Raw genomic sequence first — 23085 nt, forward strand, 5'->3', positions numbered from 1 at the left:
CATTATGTATTTCTACGGTGGAGAGAAGGGGTGGAATGTAACTTTAGATTTCCATGCTGGCGCGAATGCTGTGGATTCCTATGGAGTCCACCTGTTTTTTGCACCAGCTGTTTCGCTATGAGTGACTGAAATCTGGGATAATTTACATGGCCAGACATAGGCCCTCATTACAACTCAGGCATTAAGGGTGTAACGGCGCCGTCGGCGCCGTTAAGCCTTAACGCCTGATTCACATTTTAACGCCTGCTTTTTGCAGGCGTTAAAATGCAAGGCACTAAGCCACCTTAGTGCTAATTACGGCACCGTAATTTACGGTGCCGTAATTAGCACCTTCCCCACTCCCATTATGCCCTATGGGGCAAAAATGGGAATGGGCCATTGGTGAATGGGGAATTACCGCCCAACTCACCTTGTAATGGGGCGGTAATTCCGCCATCCACCATGGCGGAATCATAACCTTAGCGGCATGGACCATGGTGCTAATAGCACCATTGTCCTCCGCCAAGGTTGTAATGAGGGCCATAGATTCTTAAGTGATAATGATAATTATTTGTTATTTATATAGTGTGTACGCCTAAGCGATGTACATAGAACATATTTGCATGCATCATTGTCATCCCAACCGAAGTTGTTACTCATTTATCGACCTCGGAAGGATGAAAGGCTGAGTTGACCTTGCAGGGATTGAAACCTGCGACCTACAGAAGACAGATAGATCGCTGCAGCGAACACTCAACCTGCTGAGCTATCTTTGTGGCTTTAAATTCAAAATATACCATTTAAAAAAAATATCTATAGAGAGTTTTATGAGTCAATATTCAACAATGACCAACATTGGATTATCAAAATGATGACCGATGAAGCTCACAACAACTCCCATCTCCTGTCTATTCCCAGAAATAAAGTTTCCTCTGTGACCCAGAGATAAAGGCAGCATACACAATTGAGACACTCAGGAGGGACGCTCCTATAGGAGAGACCTAGAAGACGTTCAGGTAAATACCGGAACCAGCCTTATAGAGAGACAAGAGACTAACACTCACACAGGATAAGCATGCACTTGCAGATTTTCGCTTTGGAATTCCTGTATGCAAAATGACTGATACAACATCTGGTAGTCTTCACGCAGCACCCAGACAATGGAATGCTCTGCCCCTTGATTTAAGAGCATGCGCAAGCTTTGAGAAATTGAAACATGAGCTCAAGACCGTTTTATTTATATACTTTTACTTTTTACTTACTTTCGTATTTATACCGTGCATCCAGATACCCGTAGGCTTAAGGGCGCACATAAAACAGGACAAAACATACACATAAACCTATGCAGGTGGACGGTTTTTATACCAGTGACAAGCTTAGTTGAGCCAGTCTAGCAGAAAAGGAGTGTTTTCTTCTTTTTCGTGAATACGTTGGTCAATTTGGCTTCTCTTATATCTAACGGTAGCCTGTTCCATTTATTTTCTTCTCAGTAATGCAATAATTTAAATATAAAGGCATTATCCTTAACGTGCATTTATGTGTAATAAAAAGAATTCTGAATTGGACTCTGGCTTTTACCAGCAACCAGTGTAGACTGTGCTTGGCCTCTGAGACATGGGGCCTCATTATGAGGTAGGAGGTAGCCTTACCCCCTTACCGCATTCCGGGTTCGGGTTCCCGAAATAGGGATTTACCGGGTCATTCCAACCTTGGAGTACCCGGTAAGTCCCCATTCCCTGAACCATTCCCCATTCCCATTCGAGCCCCCATAGGGCTCAATGGGAATGGGGATGGAGCTAATAACGGTACCGCAATTTGTGGTACCGTTATTAGCTCTGAAGTCCCTTAACGGGTCCCATCCTTAACACCTGGTCAGACCAGGCGTTAAGGAAGGGACCCACTAAAGGACCTCGGAATAGTGTGGTAAGGGATTACTGGCACCGGTGTCCTTACCGGTGCCGGTAATCCCTTACCACCTACCGCGTAATGAGGCCCATGGTCTCTCCACTTCAGATTCTTGATCCCCATTTTGTATAACCTGAAGACAGTTAATCTCTATTGGGCAATACCGGTCAGGAGACTACTGCAGTAGTCGACTTCGAGCCTTTTATAACTCTAGCTATTGTTTCTGCAGTTTTATATAATATGTTGACGCAGAGACTAAACTGCTCACTTGGGCTTTCATATTTAAACTTGAATTGAGAGTTATACGTAACGTTTTGATTTTTTTTCTGTACGTCTGTCTTGTGATTGGCAATGGTAAACTGTTAAACAAAGGGTCTAGCTGCACACGTTTGTTTTCCGTGCCGACCACCATGAGCTATATGTTTTCGTTATTGAGGGCCATGCCTTTTTGGACCATCCACATGTGTATGAGGTCATATACTTGATTGATACAGTTTTCGTCAGCACTATGCAAACCGGGTAATGGGATGATACATTGCGTATCATCTGCATAGTTTGTAAACGTGATATTATTTTGAGCCAGGAGGTCAAACAATGGGACCATAAAGATATTATATAGGGTCCGCAAAACACATGCACCCTGCTGTACTCCAAATAAGAGTGTAACTGGTTTAGTTTCAGCTTCCCACTGGCCACTCTGCATTGTCTCTCGCTCAGAAATGAAACAATCAGTGTGTCGCCTAATCATAAAATAATGCAACATTTTTTAACTTGGTGGCCAAGATGTCATGGTCCACCAGGTCAAAAGCCATGGATAAATCCAAGATCATTAGCAGTGATACATGACCATTGTCCATTATTTCCAATAATTTGGACTTCAGGTCAAGGAGGGCCGTCTCGGTCCCATGGTGTTGCCTAAATCCCGATTGCAACTTATTGAGGATGAGGTGGCAATTAAGATGTAACACGATTTAGTTGTATGCCACCCTGTCCAAAATTTTCAGCAGGAAGGTAATAGGTCTATAGTTGGTCGGAGTTGCTGGACAGAGCCCTACTTTTCTTTAGAAGGGGTGCAATCCATGCTTGTTTAAGTTCTTGTGGGACATGACTTTCCTCGAAGGAGGAATTTACAAATTGGTGTGTGCTGGCAAGATGACATCTGGGCATTCTTTGATGATCATGGCTGAGTAGGGATCTCCTTTGCAGCTGGTGACCTTGAGTTTCTAATAACCTCTGATAGCTCATCCTCTGAAATGGGTGAGAAATGGAACTGCTACAGGATGTTCAAGTTATTTGTGATCTGGGTGTGCTCTATGTTTCCCTGCTTGCTGAGGGTGGCTTTTTTCACCTCAATCCCTTTTTTGATTAGTGCCAATTTCTTTGACATAGTTTCCTGAATTGAGGAGCACCAAGGTTCGTCTTTCACTATTGGTGCCTTGTCTGGGCCCTTAGGGTCTTCCTGTTCCCTGAGAATGTTGAATAATTCTTTACTATCAGAAATTGACCTGACAATTCTCCCATTAAGCATTTCTTTTTTGGCTTGTACAATTGCCTCTTTATATATCCTGGCTGACTTTTTATAGAGATGTAGGTGGGACAGCTCCTGATTCTTCCTCCATGCCTAGACGTTCTTTATTTTAACACTTTTCAATTCCTGGAGTTCTGCCGAGAACCATTTGTTGCACGTATGCCCCTCTAGTGAGTACTTCCTTTTTATCGACACTAGAGTTTCTGACATGTCATGGAATGCATTAAGAAGTAAATTAGTCATCTCACACAAAGTCGAATCCATGGTTTGAGGTTTGCAGCTGTTAGGTTTTTATAGTTTCTGGCTAAGTTCAAGGTCTTTGCCAATTTCCTTTGAAAATAGTTCATTGGTAATATATAGGTACATACCAAGGTGGTCTGACCATGGGCACGATAATACCGCTATGTCTGACACCATGATATTATGGGCCGCCACCCAATCCAGGGTTTCCTTTTATGTGAGTTTGAGATCTAACCATGAATCAAAAACCGAAAGAACACAACGCAGCTTCAAGGGCACCAGCTGACGCGTCTGCCTCATTCCCAAGCCAAAGATTAAAATCTCCTGAAATTAGAAATGTAGTATTACACTTGAGCAATGGAAGTACACAATTACAGAATTGGTCAGGGAATTCTGTTACAGCCCCAGGGGCTCTATAAATGAGCAATAGATTAAGGGTGGTTTCTGGGCTAATGCCAATTTTGACTATTAAAAGTTCTGACCCTGGTAAATCATTCACTTTGGTTCCCAAATTCTGAGCTCTGATCTAAATATGAGGGTGACTTCTCCCCCCCACCTTCCTTTCTTATAATACTATATCCTGAGGGAATTGCCAGCCCTAAGGAGGGACCTGTTGCCTCATGACTCCAAGTCTCTATAAGTGCGCAGATGTCTATTTTGCTATCCTGTAGCTACCTCCAGAGCGTGCTGAATCAGAGATCTGTTATTGAGTAGCATAATCTTAAGGGTGCTTAATAGGCTTTGCCCCCCACTATGGCCGTGCTAGAAGTCGCCTATGTGGCACGTTTTATTTTCCCATCATTACAGTGTGGGGCTCTGCACTGTGAGTGGCCAAGGCTGGGCATTCTGATAATGTGTCCTTTCTCCCCATTCTTTTGCATTTCTTCTTTCTGAGCTGTCAGCTCTTCCTCCCAATGGGCCTTAAGAGCAATCTCATGGGGGGAAGTATATCCTACAGTTCCTGGAGAAAGGTGGTTGGTAGCATCCAGCAGGGCTACATGCTGGGTTTGAGAAGGGCTGGGAGCACTGAGCGCAGTATGCTTTTCACAAGACTCCTTAATCTCCCCTTTTCTGACCGCCGGCTCTCCCTCCCCATAGGCCTTGAAAGCAACCTCACAGGGCAGGGCATCGCCAGCTGACCGGTGGTCAGAGAGGTTCCTCTGTACCTTGCTCCCAATTTCTGAACACCCAGTGGACAAAGGCTTGATACGATTAATAGATGTGCAATTCCTACCTTTTCATCAGTGCGCAAGATTGTTCCTTTCCAGTCTATCTCTTGCGACTTTGATCGCTTCTAGAACCTCAGATATTCATATGGTCTCGCTGCGCACCCTACAAGTGAAGGTAAATGCCTTGTCTTGTTCACGGTCCTTCACGGACTGGCACAGACCGGCTTGTTTCTCATGCGCCGGCGCTCATGTGCCTGTTCAGGGGAGGGATAGGACCAAGAACTACAAGGTCATTGGGCCTTGTAGTTTGTTCTGTTTCTTTTTCTGTTTCGTGCTAAAATGTTCTAGACAATGAGAATAGCAGCGCGAGCACTAATGTAAAATAGTTTTACGTTGTGTAACTCTAAAAATGAACTAAAAACAATCACTTTGGCAACAAATTAAATCAATAACATCGAATCCTAAAAGTCTCTAATATTCTCTACATGCTCTAAAAATCTGTTAACAAGTCTGGCTACAAAGTATCCTCTAACAAAGTGATAATCGAAGTGATACCCGACTTGTGCAACCTTCCATCGACCTGACTCAATTTTCATTTTGTGTGTTGTATGTCTGTCTCTGTGCTATCATATCATGCCTCTGGGCCTTGTCTATGCACATTAAAAATATATTAAATGATTAAACATGTGCCATTTAGTAGTTACTCAGCCTCATAAAGGAAAAGGTAGGCGGATTTTGCAATTTTTCTTTGACTTCTGTCACCCTAAAGATCAATACTTTGAGAATAAAATGTAGTCTTAATAATGAGTGTGTTGTAGACTTTAACCTGATAATTAATTGAACCTTAACATGTAATGTGAATGTTTCAACAATATTACATATATTACAATTATGACAATGCATGAAATCGTGTTACACTATCATAATATATTACAATGATTTAAGGTGACTTTATTTTATATTTTAAAGTCTAGGTTGATATGTCATAAATGTAAAGGACCAACAACTCGTGTTCTGGAAAACAATGAGAAAATCAAACATTAGTTTTCCTGTTTGTATAAAATCAAAAGAATCAATTAGTGGAACCTGACTGTATAACAGAAACATGTTATAAAAAGAACCAATGTTATCAACAATTAATTGTGCGCATAAAGTTTTAATATTATTGGTCTGATGAAGGCAATTTTTAAAAGCACTACCACCGAAACTAACATTAGTTAACATATATAGACCTGATTTTAAATGATCCAAAGAGCCCTGGTCTTGAAATTATTTGATAGAGGTACTCTGAAGTGTTTATGTAGGGCATTTCACTATGAATGATTGTATGAATGACTAACTTTTTCAATTTTTGTATATTTTGAATGTATATCTTGGTAAGTTTACTACATATGATATTACAATTTAAAAAATGAAACAATTCTATATGGATAAAGTGAACATATGTTTTCACAAAATTTGATATTTCTTAGACATTTGTGGAATTGCATGTTGATTGTGTAATTGTGCTGTTGGCAATAGTTTTGTGAATATGATTCTCCATCAGAGTATTTAAGGTATTATTTGCATTTATTTCCCAGATTTAGAACTGGTCCTGTGGCTTCACAGTGTAAGTAAGTCTGCTTTTATGAACCTACAGTATGTGACAATTCAAGATATGATGGCACCATTTCAGAAATATGGATTTAATGTATAACACTTTACAATAACTTTCTTTTTTCAGCAAATTGAAATGTGATCAGAAATATTTCTTGATCACGAACAAACATTTAAAAATAGTGTTTTATTCCTACGCAGGTCTGTGTTTCATCACTTGTGGATTTTTATTTAACTTCTGAACAGATACTAGGTGAATGAGTAGCACTTATTTTATGTATGGGGTTGGGTTTGATTGAACACCCTGTAGTGCCCCATTGCGAGTTTGTACGTAACAGTAAAACAGACATTGGGCCTCATTCCGAGTTAGCCGGTCCAGTTTTAAAGTGCCGGTATTCATGAATACCGTCACTTTCCTGGACCAGCCGATTACGGGTTTGCCGGTGGGGCACCTGGGCTACCTCCAGCAGGAGATAAGGCTGGTGCCCCACCGGCAATAAATGCTGTCATTACCAGACACAGGTATTGCCGGGCTGGTAATGACGGCAAATCCCCTCATGCAGTCCTGTGAGACTCCATGAATGGGCACTTACACTGTCCCTCCAGCACTCTTAATCCGGTGGCAATGCCGCAGACCAAGTGCCGGAAATGGTATTAGCCTTTGCCAGTATCCTGGTGGGCTATCTTCCATGCTACATTCATCCCACTTTCAGTAAGAGCGATAGATATCGAAAAGGTTTGACTGTGCATGTTGGTTATAGCTCTGTGCAACTTTGTGAATGCAAGGATGACCCAGAGAGTGGGTGGGATCTATTGAATTTACATATCCTGACATATCATTAGTGGTAGTAGCTAATAATAGACTATTGACAACATTTTTTGTTCTAAGAGGTACAAGACATGGTTGTTCATTTTGCCAACTTCTTTTTGATGTAGAAATAGAATCCATGGGTCAGATGATTAGAGGCATAATGATACAGAGTGGTTCAAATTTAGGAAGTTCACCTTCAAGATAAGTCATTATGCCAACAATAGTTTAAATCTGATCTACTAGTCATTTGATTGACTTCAAAACTTTAACCGTTGCACATGGTTGCATCTACAACAAAGCCCACACATAATTGAATGACTGCATTGCAAGAAAACAACACTGTTGCACTCTCTGCTCATCCAATCCACGCACCCTAGCTATCCCGCATTTCAAACTTGCAAGAGCTGGTGAGGTGAGTTTCAATACCACAACTCCTTTCCTTTGGAACGCTTTTCCTCCACACTTTAGAAATGAGCCCTCATACCCTGCAAGTATGACTAACTTTTATGTATGTGCTGCGTCCTACTTTGCTCCGACTACCACCTTACCTAGTGAATGTTATAATCACAATTTTTCTACTGTAGCCACCTGTACCAACGCTGTGATACCCGTGGGTCTGGGTATTACACAAAGGCTAAAATTAAAATGTCACTATAAGTAGTAGAAGTCTTCAAATTTGGAAAAATATCTTGTGCTAATTATAGTAAAATGTGTTTTCGACTGTCCACTGCTTTATCCCCCAATCATTTTGAACAGATTGCAAGGAATAATCTCAATCTTTATCTCGGCCCATAAAGCAACATTTTATTAGTAGACAGAAATGTGCCCAATCCTGGATGGATGGGGCTTGGGCTTTACCTCATATATTTTACTTGCAAATATGCCGATTTTTCTAAACAGTCAAATAGAGAATCCCTCTATTGATTGATTTGGCTGCAATCGTTTTGTTTTGACCCAGGGGGTTTCCTAGTTTAAAGTACTCCCTTGGATTCATTCATTAAAAAGTATTATTTTTAACTGGTTCTCTAAGATGTAGGTTAAGGTTAGGTCTTTTCTTGTAAGATTTTTCTCCCATTTTTTGTAATTTAGTAATACGCCCATCTTTAAAGATATGTTTGTCAGAACCTCATCCCCACAGAGGGTTCACGGGGCCCTAAAGACCTTATTCAGTTCCCCTCGGATTCCTTGGAGCCAGTCCTGGCGCTGTTGGCATCAGAGACACATGCTGGGACGGGGTTTCAATGGGCAATGGATAAGCATGGACGCCCCTATGAGGAATACTGGGGAACTGCATTCAGTGGTCTAGGATCCAGGGCGGGGCCCGCCTCGAAGGTACCTGGGATACCACCTGGCTATTTAAACCACGCCCAATTAGAGGCACGCACTTCATGTTATTCTGCTCTTGCAGCATGACGTTCACCGGGTCTTGCTCTGCATCCTGACCTTCTGGGGCGAGATGAGGCTAAAACCATCGCCATCCTTACCTGCTCAGCAGCATCCTTCCGCAATCGAAGTCCTCCAACGCTCGTTGACTCTCGCCTGTTTCATCACTAAAAGGTAACAGGAAAATAACAGAACATTTTGGGAACTACTTACCAGTCCGTCAGGAAGACCATCACCTCCAAAACATCTTTCGTCCCTTGGATTCCTGAGAACCATTCATCTTCAGTTTGTCTCGACCTGCAAGACAAAAAAAAGCACAGGTTAGCCATTTGCAAGGACGCTGTCTGTGCCGCTTGGTGTACCATCTTACCTTCTTGAACTTGGCCCCGGCTTCCATCACAGCTTCCAGCATCTGCAAGAAGAAGGGAAAAGGTTAGTTAGTGCAAACCCTGATAAAGACATTGCTTTCATCTTTAAAGACTTACCTGAGAAGAAGGAGTTGCAGCGGTCTGAACTCCGGCCCTCGCCAGTGACGAAACTCGGCGGAACGGTGACTTTAACAAAACGCCCCTGCAGGGTGCGGCAGGACGGAGAGCGCATCCTTATAGAAATCAAGGTGAGAACCGTCCCCTGGGGAACTGCATGGGGAACCCGGGAGGTGGGTTGCAAGGAAGGGACAGCAGTTAACCTCCACCTCCTGTCTTCTAGAGCTGATCATCGACAGCCCAAACTCCAGGAAAGTTGAGAGGTCCCGAAGAGCAACCCGGCTCATCGTGAGGCGTACCCATGGAAAGGTGAGCATTACAGAACGCGAAGCCCATAACTTAATTATCCACCTGGGCGCCTAGCATGGAAACTTCGGAAACAGATCAGTTAGCCCAGTTGTTGGGGCAGTTGCGCTTGGAGGTCCATTCTGCACGGCAGGAAACTAATGCGTTGCAAAGGGAGTTAATTGTGACCAAGGAGAGGACGGATGACCTCGGGAGGCAACTCCTTCAGTCGCAAGCAGGACAAGCTCTGTTGCCCGGAATCAATCAGTCCACCTCAGCCACCGCAAGCAATCCAGTTCAGAACAACCTCCCTTGGGCAGTGCCTCTGGCTCCTCCGGAACGGTTTTCGGGAGACCCCCGACCATACGCTACCTTCTGAACCAATGTCGCCTCCACTTTCTGTGAAGGCCTGGGGCGTTTCCCACGGACCAATTACATGTGGCCTTTGTGCTATCTTACCTTAGTGGGAGTGTGGCAGACTGGTCAGTACCGTTCATTAGCTGAAACAACCCTCTGTTACAAGACTTTGATGGGTTTCAGTGGGAGCTGGAGAAACTCTTTACCCGACGCTACCATGGACAGGCTCTAGACAACAAACGTTTGTCCCTTCGTCAAGGGAGCCAGGATCTGCTGACCTACATCGCAACCTTCAATAGACTAGTGGTCGAGGCAGACTGGCCTGAGGACAAACGGAGCACATTGTTTCACCGGGGTCTTCGTGGGGAGCTAAAGGATGTTTTGGCCCAAGTGGTCGACCCACCCCGGGATTGTGCCGAGTTCATTAGTTTGGTGGTCCAGTTGGATCGCCGACTGCAAGATAGGAAGAATGACCGTGGAAAACTGGATTTGCGCCCCTTATTCGTACGACCCAAAGATAAAACTCTGCGGGGCCCCGACGGGACTAGCGAACCCATGCAGATAGGAGGAGTCAGGCCCACTCTAACCAAGGCTGAACGAGATAAAAGGAGGGAGTTGCAATTGTGCCTGTATTGTGGAAAAGCAGGTAATTTCCTAAGGGAATGGCCAGTTAAACCACCCAGAACAACCGTCGCAGCCACGGATAAGGAAACCTCTAATAAGGAATCGGGAAACGACCAAGCCTGGCAATTGTAGGGGTCCAATTGTCGAGCGAAGAAATCCAGTTTCAGACCTCCCATTTTGCGCTACCTGTGATCCTAATTCCCCATCAACAGCCGTCCGACATACATTCGCTGAAAGCCTACATCGACAGTGGAGTGGTGGGGAATTACATCGATCAAGACCTTGCAGCAAAGATGGCGCTAGTCCTTTGTCCCAAGCCAACCGCAGAGACAGTAACCACCGTTGATGGTACTGAAATTGCCTCGGGTCCTGTGTCGGAGTGCACCACCGAACTCACGCTCCTGTGCGCAGATGGGCACTGCATAATCATAGCCTTTGATCTGATCAAAGCCCCCCAATTTCGGCTGATCCTGGGAATGCCATGGCTGGTTGCTCATAATCCACGAATCAACTGGCGAGCTCGCGAATTGGTTTTCGCCCAAAGCTGCACACACACACCTGTTACCCGAATGGACAAAAAGCAAAACACGCAAGTTTTCCGGTTCGGGAGGGAATGACCCATGCTCTCGGAGGGGTTGTGACCCTGCAGGTTCATTACCAAGATTTCCAAGATGTTTTCCAGAAGTAGCAAGTGAACACGTTGCCCCCCCACAGACCCTATGACTGCCAAATCGATCTGCTACCAGGAGCCCAGATTCCATGTGGGCGCATTTATACACTCACTGAGCCTGAAAATCAGCACCTGGAAACGTACCTGAACGGTACCTGGACAACGGTTTCATCCACCCGTCCAAGTCATCGGCCGCAGCGCCATTATTCTTCGTACCCAAAAAAGAAGGTGATTTGAGAACGTGCATTGACTATCGTGCATTAAACCAAGTAACCATCAACAATCACTACCCATTGCATTTGATCCTGGAGTTCCTGGACCAGGTTAAAGAAGCCCGGATCTATACGAAACTGGATCTGAGAGGGGCCTACCATCTGGTACGCATCAAAGAAGGCGATGAGTGGTAGACGGCATTCCATACTAAGTACGGCTTGTTCGAGTACCAAGTAATGCCATTCGGTCTATGCAACGCCCCCGCTGCCTTCTAGTATTTTATGAACGACGTCCTTCGAGAACTCATCGACGTCTGCACTCTTGTATACATCGACGATATCCTGGTGTATTCAACATCTGAGCAAGAGCACATTGGGCACGTACGGGCAGTCCTGGCCAAACTTTGAGAACACCATCTTTACGCCAAGCTGGAAAAGTGCTCGTTCCATGTCACGGAAGTGGATTTCCTGGGCTTTATCCTGTCCCCCAAAGGCATACGAATGGATGCTCATAAGGTGGATGCAGTTCCCAAATGGCCAGTCTCTACTTCAATCAAAGGAGTCCAGAGCATGTTGGGATTTGCGAATTTCTACCGTCGATTTTTCCCAAAAAGACCCACTAACAGGCCAACTGCATCCGGTGGCCTTTTGGTCATGAAAATTCATGCTAGCAGAGCTCAATTACGCCATCACAGATGAAGAGTTATTGGCCATTAAAGCTGCCTTCAAGGCCTGGCGACACTACCTGCTGGGGGCCAGGCACACTGTCAATGTGATAACAGACCACAGAAACCTCCAGTATCTAAAGGGAGATAAGGCTCAATCATCACGGTAGCTGCGCTGGGCCCTTTTCTTCGCAGAATATGATTTTGTGATTACATACAGACCCGGGGTTAAAAACGGCAAAGCTGATGCACTCTCCCACATGGGCACGGATGAAATGGCACACATGCCGCTGGAGCCGGTGACCATTATCCCAGAGAATACAGTCCTAGGCATCACAACCACCATGTCCCAAAGTTAGCTTCAATACGAAATTCGGCAGGTTTTCACCCAGGAACAGCTACAAGAGTGGGGCTCCAGAGGGAAGCATTACTGTATCAAGAATCAACTACTATATTACCGAAACCGGCTATTCATTCCAGTGAAGCAATTGCAAGGACAGGTCATCTCCGAGCACCATGACTCCCTCATTGAAGGCCATCCAGGAATTGCCAAAACCTTGGACAAGATAAAAAGGAACTACTGGTGGCCAACTTGGCGTAAGGATGTAATCGAATTTGTGTCATCTTGTGGTATCTGTGCCCCAAATAAATCTGTCAAACAAAGACCCGCTGGGCTCCTGCAGCCGTTGGACATTCCACCAGCTCCATGGCACACCCTGTCACTAGATTTCATCACCAATCTTCCTCCATGTCAAGGCTACAATAGCATTCTGGTGATCGTGGATCTATTTTCTAAGATTGCTCATTTCTTCCCATTCAAAGGCCTACTGACTGCATCCCACCTCGCCAAAGTCTTCCTGGAACACATAGTGCGCCTGCATGGATTCTCTTCAGTTCTAATATCGGACCGTGGGACGCAATTTGTGTCCACCTTCTGGAAGAAATGCTGCGCATTGGCACAGATAGACATCTGTCTGTCCACTAGTCACCACCCTCATACCGACGGCCAAACTGAGAGAACGAATCAGACTCTCGAGCAGTACCTGCGCTGCATGCTTCATCAAGGTGAAGGAGATTGGAAGGAACTTTTATGGATCACTGAGTACGCTTATAATAATTCGCTGCATAGCAGTACTGGTCAAACGCCATTTTTTACGGTGTATGGAAGACACCCACGCACTTCTGTATTAGACATCCCCACAACCCTGGAAATGCCGGCTGTCGAGAACCTGCAAACAACCATCACTCAGGCCTTCTTAAAAGCTCAAGAACACCTGCAACAAGCCAAGGCACGCCAGAAAAGATGCGCGGGCCAGCTTCGCTCCAAAGCCCCCGTATATCAGATGGGAGATATGGTGTGGCTTGCCTCCAAGCATATACCAATAAAAGGAACAAAAATGTTTCACCCACGGTTCTTGGGACCATACCCAGTGGCAACCATAATTAACCCAGCAGCTGTGAAACTGACACTGCCAGCCCACATGTGAATACACCCAGTATTCCATGTATCTCTCCTGAAACCCATGTAACTACCCGACCTGAGCCGATCACCATTCAGGGAGAAATGGAATACGAGGTAAAGGACATTTTGGACTCTAAATATGTGAGGTCTAGACTCTATTACCTAGTATATTGGAAAGGATACGGACCCCAGGATAGAACGTGGGAACCCAGTGAGCACATCCATGCCCCGCGCTTACTCCAGTGTTTCCATCGAGCGTTTCCCTCCAAACCAGAACCAGGTTGGAGAGCCACTTTGAGAGGGGCCTTAGGGGGAGTGCTGTCACAACCTCATCCCCACCGAGGGTTCACGGGGCCCTAAGACCTTATTCGGTTCCCCTCGGATTCCTTGGAGCCAGTCCTGGCGCTGTTGGCATCAGAGACACATGCTGGGACGGGGTTTCAATGGGCAATGGATAAGCATGGCCGCCCCCATGAGGAATACTGGGGAACTGCATTCAGCGGTCTAGCATCCAGGGTGGGGCCCGCCCTGAAGGCACCTGGGATACCACCTGGCTATTTAAACCACGCCCGATTAGAGGCATGAGCTTCGCGTTATTCTGCTCTTGCAGCGTGACGTTCACCGGGTCTTGTTCTGCATCCTGACCTTCTGGGGCGAGAAGAGGCTAGAACCATCGCATCCTTACCAGCTCAGCAGCAAATTCTGCAATCGAAGTCCTCCAACGCTCGTCGACTCTCTCCTGTTTCATCACTAGAAGGTAACAGGAAAATAACAGAACATCTTGTGAACTACTTACCAGTCCGTCAGGAAGACCATCACCTCCAAACCATCTTTCGTCCCTTGGATTCTTGAGAACCATTCATCTTCAGTTCTTCTCGACCTGCAAGACAAACAATAGCACAGGTTAGCCATTTGCAAGGACACTCTCTGCGCGGCTTGGCGTACCATCTTACCTTCTTGAACTTGGCCCCGGCTTCCATCGCAGCTTCCAGCATCTGCAAGAAGAAGGGAAAAGGTTACTTAGTGCAAACCCTGATAAAGACATTGCTTTTACTTTTAAAGACTTACCTGAGAAGAAGGAGTTGCAGTGATCTGAACTCCGGCCCTCGCCAGTGAAGAAACTCGGTGTAACGCTGCCTTTAATGACACGCCCCTACCCGGTGTGGAAGGATGGAGAGCGCATCCTTATAGAAATCAAGGTGAGAGCTGTCCACTGGGGAACTGAATGGGGAACCCGGGAGGTGGGTCGCAAGGAAGGGACAGCAGTTAACCTCCACCTCCTGTCTTCTAGAGCCGATCCTCGACAGCCCGAACTCCAGGAAAGGTGAGAGGTCCCGAAGAGCATCCCAGCTCATCGTGAGGTGTCCCCGTGGAAACAAGGTGAGCGTTACATGTTAGGGGACATATTTTTCCTCCATTAAGAGACAGGAGTAAACATTGTAGGTACGTTCTGAGTGAATAATGAATACAAGACACAATAAAATAGTAATTATCACTTTTTAAATATGATCAAATACTGTATTTGTTGGAAGGCATAGAAGAGACAGGTACCTCAGCTTTGGAATCAGAGGTACAAAGGACATTCATTTGAGTAAGGGAGCCCTTCTAAATATGTCAGCTGCTTATGCAATCTTAGTGGGTAGGAGTCCCACACTGTTTATTTTCACTAGGATATTCTAGGATGCAGAATTTAGAGATAGATCAAATTCAGATAATCCCCTCATAATTTGGGGTAGATCACTTAAGAGGATCCACAAGGGTCCTAATAATGGCCAATTTCAAGCAACACCATTTCTTCATGTTATTTAACTTGTATTTTGCTCGTAATAAGCAGAGAAAATGATCTAAGGATACACAATTAAGGCAGCAATGTGATCTGACAGAAACTGACAAGCCATATGTTGGTGTTATATGATTCTTTGAAAACTTATTAGCAAGTCATGGGGGATTGGTTGATACAGATTTGGAGGGCTTGGAAGAAACCCAAATAACTTCAATTCTGGAACTGGGTCCCATTTAAGACAAAAAGGGGGATAATGAGCCACTGTTTCAATTGATAGATATATTTTAAGGGGATCTTGGTTGAATGCAGGGATCCTCTTGGGTGAAAATTGGTGGCAGATGTTTTTAGTTTTAAATAATTGGACATGGATATGTCAACAGTAAGAGTCAGTTTGTCAGAACATATGGGTCTGTGGTGGAATGTAAGTGCATGCAAAGATTTGGGCGAAGGATGGACTGTTTAGTGAGCCTGACTCCTAGAGCCGAAACATTGTGTGGGTAATTTTGCAATTATATTGCTTTTTGTAGCTAGCAACCCTGAAAAACATGTGAAGATTCTTAGTGTTGATGGTGTCAAATGCAGTGGAGAGGTCAGGTAGGACAGTAGGCAGGGGTCCACTTTGTCTAAAATGTGATGGGCCTCATCAATGACTCGGGTGGTGAGGTTCTTGGTATGGCATCTTGATTAGAGGCCTGGCTTGCAGTCCTATAGTAGGTTATGCTGAGTGATCTTGTTTGTGAAGGTGGATGCCAACGTGTTTTTGGATGATCTCCACAGTTAAGTGTTTTATGGGGTGGTAGTTTGGTCATTCAGGTCGAATATGGGCTTCTGTAGAAGGATGAGGGTCTGTCTAGACCTTTTCCAAGTGCAAAGCCTTTTCTGCATTGTTGTTTTCAGGGTGCGGATGAGAGGTGTAATCCATGGCTGTGGAGGGGGCAATTTAGGAGTGAGTGTGGTAAGAGTGTGAGAGGAAAAGGGAGCAAACAGAGCAGTGTAACATTAGTGAAGTCTTCTTCAGTTGATGGAAATGTAGTAGATGGAGAGAGTGAGGAAGAATCAGGAGTGGCGTTTGAGGCAAAGACAATCGAGTGATCAAAGGGAGAAGGTGCGATGGAGATATTCCAGGCAGAGAGTTTAGAGGAGATGCGAAGAAGGTCAAGGGAGCTTCCATTGAATGGGTGAGCAGCAGAGAGTGGACAGGGAGTGGCCAGAAGAGACTGAATGGTTAAGTAAAAGAGAAGTAAAGTCAGTGGATAGAGCAGCAGAGAGAGAGCAGAGGTTGAAGTCACCAATGACAATGAGATAGTGATTGAGAAGGAGAGAGTCAATTGGTTGGGAGGTGTGGTCAAAGAATGTACCTACCGGTCCAGGTTGCCTATATAGAGAGATAACATATGCCAAAGGGTGCAGCGAGTGTGCAGATCGTGAATGAGATAGGAAATAGGGGAGTAGGAGAGATAGGAAGTCATCATGGTTCACTCTCCAATTCCAGTCCACACACAAAGTGGATATATTTTTGGGTTGTTCCAAGCTTAATAAGCTTAATATAATACACCTATCTTCAATTAACCTTAAAGTCATAACCAATTTCTTTCCTGAAGTAATTATGGATTTATCAAAATAATAGCTGGAAAATCATCCTTCTGAGACATGGATCTTATAATAAGGAAATGTCTAGAACTGCATTCTAAATGGGAATGCAATATGTTCTTTGTTACCTTGAGTTATCACGAATATGACCTTCCTAACTTGACTGATACAACCTTAGGTCTGCATCAAGGATTCCCTGCCTTGTCACCTTTTATTCTGGGAGACAAAACAAAGGTGTCCTCGTTTGATCCCCCTTTTGGATGCCACGAAGGCACCACATCTTTAAACAGCTCCTTCTATGTCTAGCCCTTTTCCATCCCATGTTTACTGGCTGTAGTAACATTATTGTATGTTTACTCTCTCCAGGGTTCCACTCTTTCATTTATAGCTACTTCTTTTAAATGCAAAAATACAAACATTCACACAAGTGGTTTGTGCAGAACATCCACAGTTGCTGTTTTTATTTTGTTGAATTCCACGTCCATGCATTTTAGCTGTGTGACATGGAATACATCACAAGGTATAGGCCACATATGCCCAAGCACTGTTTAAATTATTTACAACGACCAAAGGTAGGCACTCCTTTTTCATCTTCTGCACTAGGCATGCATGTTGCATGCAAGTATGCCCTTTTAATAATCCCTTAGTGGCCAGACTGATCACATGGCATGCTTATATGTGCAAGAGTACTTTTAGTAGTGGGAGAGGGGTTGAAAACAAGAGCATATACCTACCCCATCCCTTTTCCAGCAACATTTTATTCGGATTAGAGAAAACTGTGTCCTATGCAAAAAATGCATTGAACTAATGTTTTATGCACTATTGCAATGTATGCCCTAGTGGTAGCACTGTGCAAAACTGCACGTGCACCCATGTATAGTTTCTGTAATCTGAACTCTGGTAGAAAAGGTACGGTGATAAAATAGGAAATTGTGGACAGAGCTCCAAAGTGTTTCAACACAACAGTAACTGCCACAAAGGCATTCTTCTTTTGTATGCATCCTACTGGTTCATTTCCACATCCATCTAGCCACAAGATTACTCCTTGTGCCCACCCACTACGTACTCAAGCTGGCATGCCGTTCCTATCAAGCATCCAATAGTACCCATACTATTGTACCCTGTTACTGGATCCTCTTGTTGTACAATGCTCAGTTCCTTCACAGCTAGGTCATATATTGTACATAGATACATACATCTGGCTGGATGTGTCAGTTTCATACTTCAGAAACCTCCTTTGCATTTGTGGAACTGATCTGCGAGGTGTGTGGTCTACCTACAGGTTTCAGCATGCACAGTATTAATAAACATATGTTTTCATTCTATGTCATGTCAATTCCCAGTAAACATATTTTAACCAAAAACGTTCTTCTGATATCCAGGCCAGTGCACACCTGAATGCTGTCTGCTTAGATAACTTAGTGAGTTAAACGTGTTCCTCTGAGACCTGTCTTTAAAAGCAGATCACTAATCAAGACCCTGGGGGTACTGACTCTCTTATGCTTCCAAGCTGTTTAAGGTCAGACCCATTGAGTTGGGAAACACGTGTTATCAACAGTACTGTGAAATGGTCAAAATGAGGAAGCAAGAAAAGCAGGCACTGCAACATTTTGCACTGTTCCCGAGCCGAAAGCGAACTTTGGAACTGGCCCTTTTTTGGCGTAATGTAATTTAAAGTATATCTGAATACAGTCAATATGGAGGCACACCAAGCTAAACCTTGATGGTGTAAAGGCAACATTCATAGCATGATCATCACCCACCATTGGTGGCGTTCCAGAGACATCCTGTATTTCATTTGATAGCCTGTATTGGGTGCACAGGGGTTTATAGTATTGTAACCCTTGTTTACCTCTCAAATGACCTTCACGTTGTTCTAAATGGGAGATCTGCAACCTCTGGCTGTGCAGCTGTTTTGGATTGCAAGTCCTGTCAGCCCTATCCAGCATAGTTAATGGGGAGGGATCATTGCAGTTACAGATCAGAGCATCGGAAGAGCCTCAGGCTGCCCCTCTTCTACAGCCCGTAACTATGGAACTGACAAAGCTAGTGTTCATTTTGGGGCAGCCTCAGTCTAGCTTTGGGGGAACTAACTACTTTTATGAAGTTCAATTGTGCTACATTTTATGTTTTTCACTTCTATAGTATCTTTTTTTACCTCCACTGTAATTTATTTTGCCCGTCACCCTCAAAAGTGGGAAACGTTCTGAGCCCTTAGAAACCCTGGCAGATAACTGAAGAACTGCTCTAAAACACTCTTGTGGAGCATCACTATTTTCCCTGCCCTTCAAATGCCCTTCACAGTATGTTTTATTTAGGGTGATTATTTTGTTATTTTTCTCTTGTGGCTACTTCCTAAAGTTCTAGCCAGTTCCGGTGCAAGGTTTCAGGTCATCCTATGTAAAGTACCAAAATGGTGGCCAACCCTCCAGTAGGAGTCTAGGGTCTAGCCCCCTTTTGCTGAACAGATTTTTGGCGAATGCATATTTTTCCAGGTTTGTTTTGCACTTTTTGTGGAAAAACACATATGGAAAGTGGGGATAAGGTACATATGCAGTGGGGATAGTAAGAAGGGTCTGGGTGCCCTACCCCCACATTTTGTCATCGAAAAAGTGCAAAATTCAGCAGAAATGCAATCAGGAAAATATTTGCGGCAACGGTTCATAGAACCTTAATTGTAGCATTGGCCATGGTTGTAGTATGTCAAGTAGTCAGTGCTTATTCTGAAAATCTGGATTAACTGGGCTCTCAATAACCAAAGGTGAACACAACTGCTAAAAAACAACAACGCTATAATACACTTAATGTATTCAACTGCTAATATGTTGATCGTCTGTTTCTCGCACAGCAGGTGTCCTCCCAATCCACTAACACCAGCAATAGAGAAACAGGAGGATCTAAATCAGATGTATTTACATTCCAAAGCTATGGACACCTCAGTGAATTATAAACAGGCAATGGAGACCATGCGTCTCCTGGACTGAGGGGAAGAAGGCATGTGATGCTTGACACGAAGACTACTCTCTAGACAGCCCTGGGTGTGAAACTATTATTATTATAAACACATTGTCAAAACATAGATATTGCAGACCAAGAAAAACATTATGCCATCCAACAGTGCCCTGAAGTGTGTTTCACACAGAAAGCAGCCCTAACAGCCCTACCTGACACCGTGTTCGCTATTGCTGAGGCAAATCCCCCATTACCAATGTGCCAATATAATTTAGTGTAAAAGGCGAACATTTTAAATAGGGCCACTCTGCCCATGAGTGTCAGTGGCAGGGAGATCCAGTGTTGAGTATCCTCTGCGAATCTCGTCACAATTGGATGTAAGTTCAAGGCTGTGTAATCTGTAAGGTTCTTTGTAATTTGAACTCCCAGGTACCTGAACTGGTCCGTTGCAAGCTGGTAGGGGCAGTTTGCTGCTGTCGTAGCACCTGCACCGCTTATGGGGAATAGTGTGGATTTAGCCCAATTTACACAGAGGCGACTAAATGCCTCTTATCTCTTCAGCATGAGCGTGATTCTATGACAGCAGTTGGCTGGGTCTTTTATATAGAGTAACAGGTCGTCGGCGTAGAGTGAGACTTTGTCCTCCCACGTGTCTGCCCAACGGAAAACCTACTAGAGTGTGGTGTTTCGAAGGAGTATGGCTAGAGGTTCGATAACAATCGCAAAGATCATGGCTGATAGGGGGCAGCCCTGCCTTGTACCCCTGCCCAAACTAAAGGAGTCTGATCGCCAGCCATTGACTTTAGTTCTGGCCTTTGGGTGGTTGTATAACAGTAGCACCCAGCTCATAAAATTTCGGCCGAAGCCCATGTGTCTCATTATTACCCATATGGAGTCCCATCTCACTGAATCAAAGGCTTTTCAAAATCAATTGCTAATAGTGCTAAGGGGCTTTGTTGACTGTCTGCCCTTTCCAGGACTGAGTGTACCCTATAGAGGTTAATTTGGGTCGAACTTTGGGGCATGAAGCTGCATTGGTCTGGGTGGATCAGTGAGGGGATGACCTGCTGCAATGGGTCTAATAGGTTTGGCTAGTATTTTGGATTCACTGTTGATGAGTGAGATGGGTCTGTATGAACTACAGAGTTTGGGGGGCTTATCTGTTTTGGGTAGCACTATTATTGTGGCTTCTCTTAGGTCTGGGGACAGGGAGCCCTGGTCTTTTGTGTGTTGGTACATACGTAGTAGGTGGGGGTCGATCACGTTCCTTCCCACCTTCCGCCATATCTCGACCGGGAAGCCGTTATTTAAAATGTTCACCCTCACTAGCTTTCTGTACATCATGCAAAACACACCACTTTATATTCCCAAACACAAATTTTGCAAAATGGACCGTATCCTCCGGAAACTACTATGGCGTGGGGGGCATCCTCGAATAGCCCTCCCCACCCTTCAAAGATCCGTTTGGGAGGGAGGGATAGGACTACCCAGGTTGCAAACGTACTACTGGTCCAGCCAGATGGCGGTGATGAACGACATGCTCCATGGGGAAGGGAACTTGACACACATCAGAGGAGTCAATGTCAATAGCACAGCATCACCCCTAGAACACCTGTATTGCAGTCCTGGGAGAGCATTGCCCCCCACTATGTCAGCTCACATCACCCGAACATGGGCAGAGACACATCACTAGATAGGGTGGGACTCGATACTGACACCAATACAATTATTAAGGAACAATAATCTTCTCCCAGGAGTAAAGAAGCTCCCCAAATAGGCCGCTTGGGTCCAGCACCGGATCACAAAAATTGGTGATGTAGTGCGGGAAGGCAGAGTGATCCTGTTTGAGACAATACAATCTGACTCCTCCCTCCCATTCACAGAGAGATATCATTATACCCAACTGAAACGCGCACTGCAAGTGAGCGCACAAAGCATGAGGGATATGCCAGACTGTACCCCGATAGAACGCAATATAGTCCAGGAACAAATTACACAAAAAGTCACCTCAACCATGTATAATGCGATTACGTCCTTTGCCACACCGGAGCTGTCCAGCCTAAAGGCCAAATGGGAACGAGATGTGGGACCCCTACAGCCAGAGGACTGGACGGAAGCGCTGATGTACCCCCGGGAGGTAACCATTTCATCCGGGCTTAGACTGGTCCAGCTCAAAATCCTGCATCACATTTACTATCCGAGAGTAGAACTGTTTCGGTGGGGCAGAGTGCTAGACCCAGGTTGCCTGCGCTGCAAAAGAGAAGAAGGGACCTTCTTTCATACCCTATGGGAATGCGATAACATACAACAGCTCTGGCAGAAATGCTGCGATAAACTGTCTAGAGTCCTGGGTAAGGCAGTACAAACTACTTTGGTTGACTGCTACGGCAGTGCTCAGAAGGAATATTGCACAGCTGTGGAGGTCGGAGATTACACCCAGCTATGAACAATGGGTCACAGACGTAGACATTTGTGCAGCAACGGAACGCAGAGTGTACGCTGCGAGGGGATGCCCACAAAAAGCACTCAAAATATGGCAAAAATGGGAGGACGCCCTCTGAGGGCACAATGCTGCATCACATGCATCACGCCTCCCGCAGACCGGGCAGAGCCACCCGGACAAGCCAGACACGAACAATCTAGAATGTGTGAACCCTCAACTAGTGCTTAATGGCCCTAGTGTTAGGCTCACCTGGCTCCCACAGAGGCGTTGATCTGAACTGGACAGCTGCGGTCTCCACCAATGTGACGCGCAGGGCCGAGATGACGGACTGGACTGGCCCACCTAGCTTCGTTTGCTTGGCCCGTAGGAATATTCTTCTGATGGTTTGAAAAGATGAGCTCTCCATCCTGCATTGAGCGCAGGGGCACGTTGATAACCAGTTGCTTCACTGGCTCGAAGGAATTGGTGAGTTCCAGAACAATATTGACTCCGAAAAGTATGTAGTTCGTAAGAGTTCAAATGCCTGACTTTCACTCTTGTCCGATTCCTTGCAGATTGCAGCTTGACCCTAGTGAAGAGTTCCTCATGGCAACCGGTAATATTCTGGTAAGGATTTGTATTTCCAACACAGTTCGATAAATAATGTCAATATGTAACCTGTTGCTTTCTCCCTTATTCAGGCACTGAGAGAAAGTATGAAGTCTCGGGGAATAATACCTCTGGCGGTAAAATCAGGTAAGTCTAATGTGGTGAGGAGGGTTCCCCTTGATAGTCCCTTTGTTTCACCTTGCTGTCCTTTTGTTTCCACCTTAGGGGCCGGGGTTCGGCGAAGATGCAGTGGAAGCTGCGCCGACCCGTGAAGAGGAATAGTACCGGTGGTAAAATCAGGTAAGTCTATGGGGGGTTACTAATATTCCTCTGTTTATTCCCTTCGCTCACCTTGCTG

Source organism: Ambystoma mexicanum, chromosome 5q (genome assembly GCF_040938575.1).
Source record: "Ambystoma mexicanum isolate Mex_15411 chromosome 5q, UKY_AmexF1_1, whole genome shotgun sequence".
In the NCBI taxonomy this organism is placed as follows: domain Eukaryota; kingdom Metazoa; phylum Chordata; class Amphibia; order Caudata; family Ambystomatidae; genus Ambystoma; species Ambystoma mexicanum.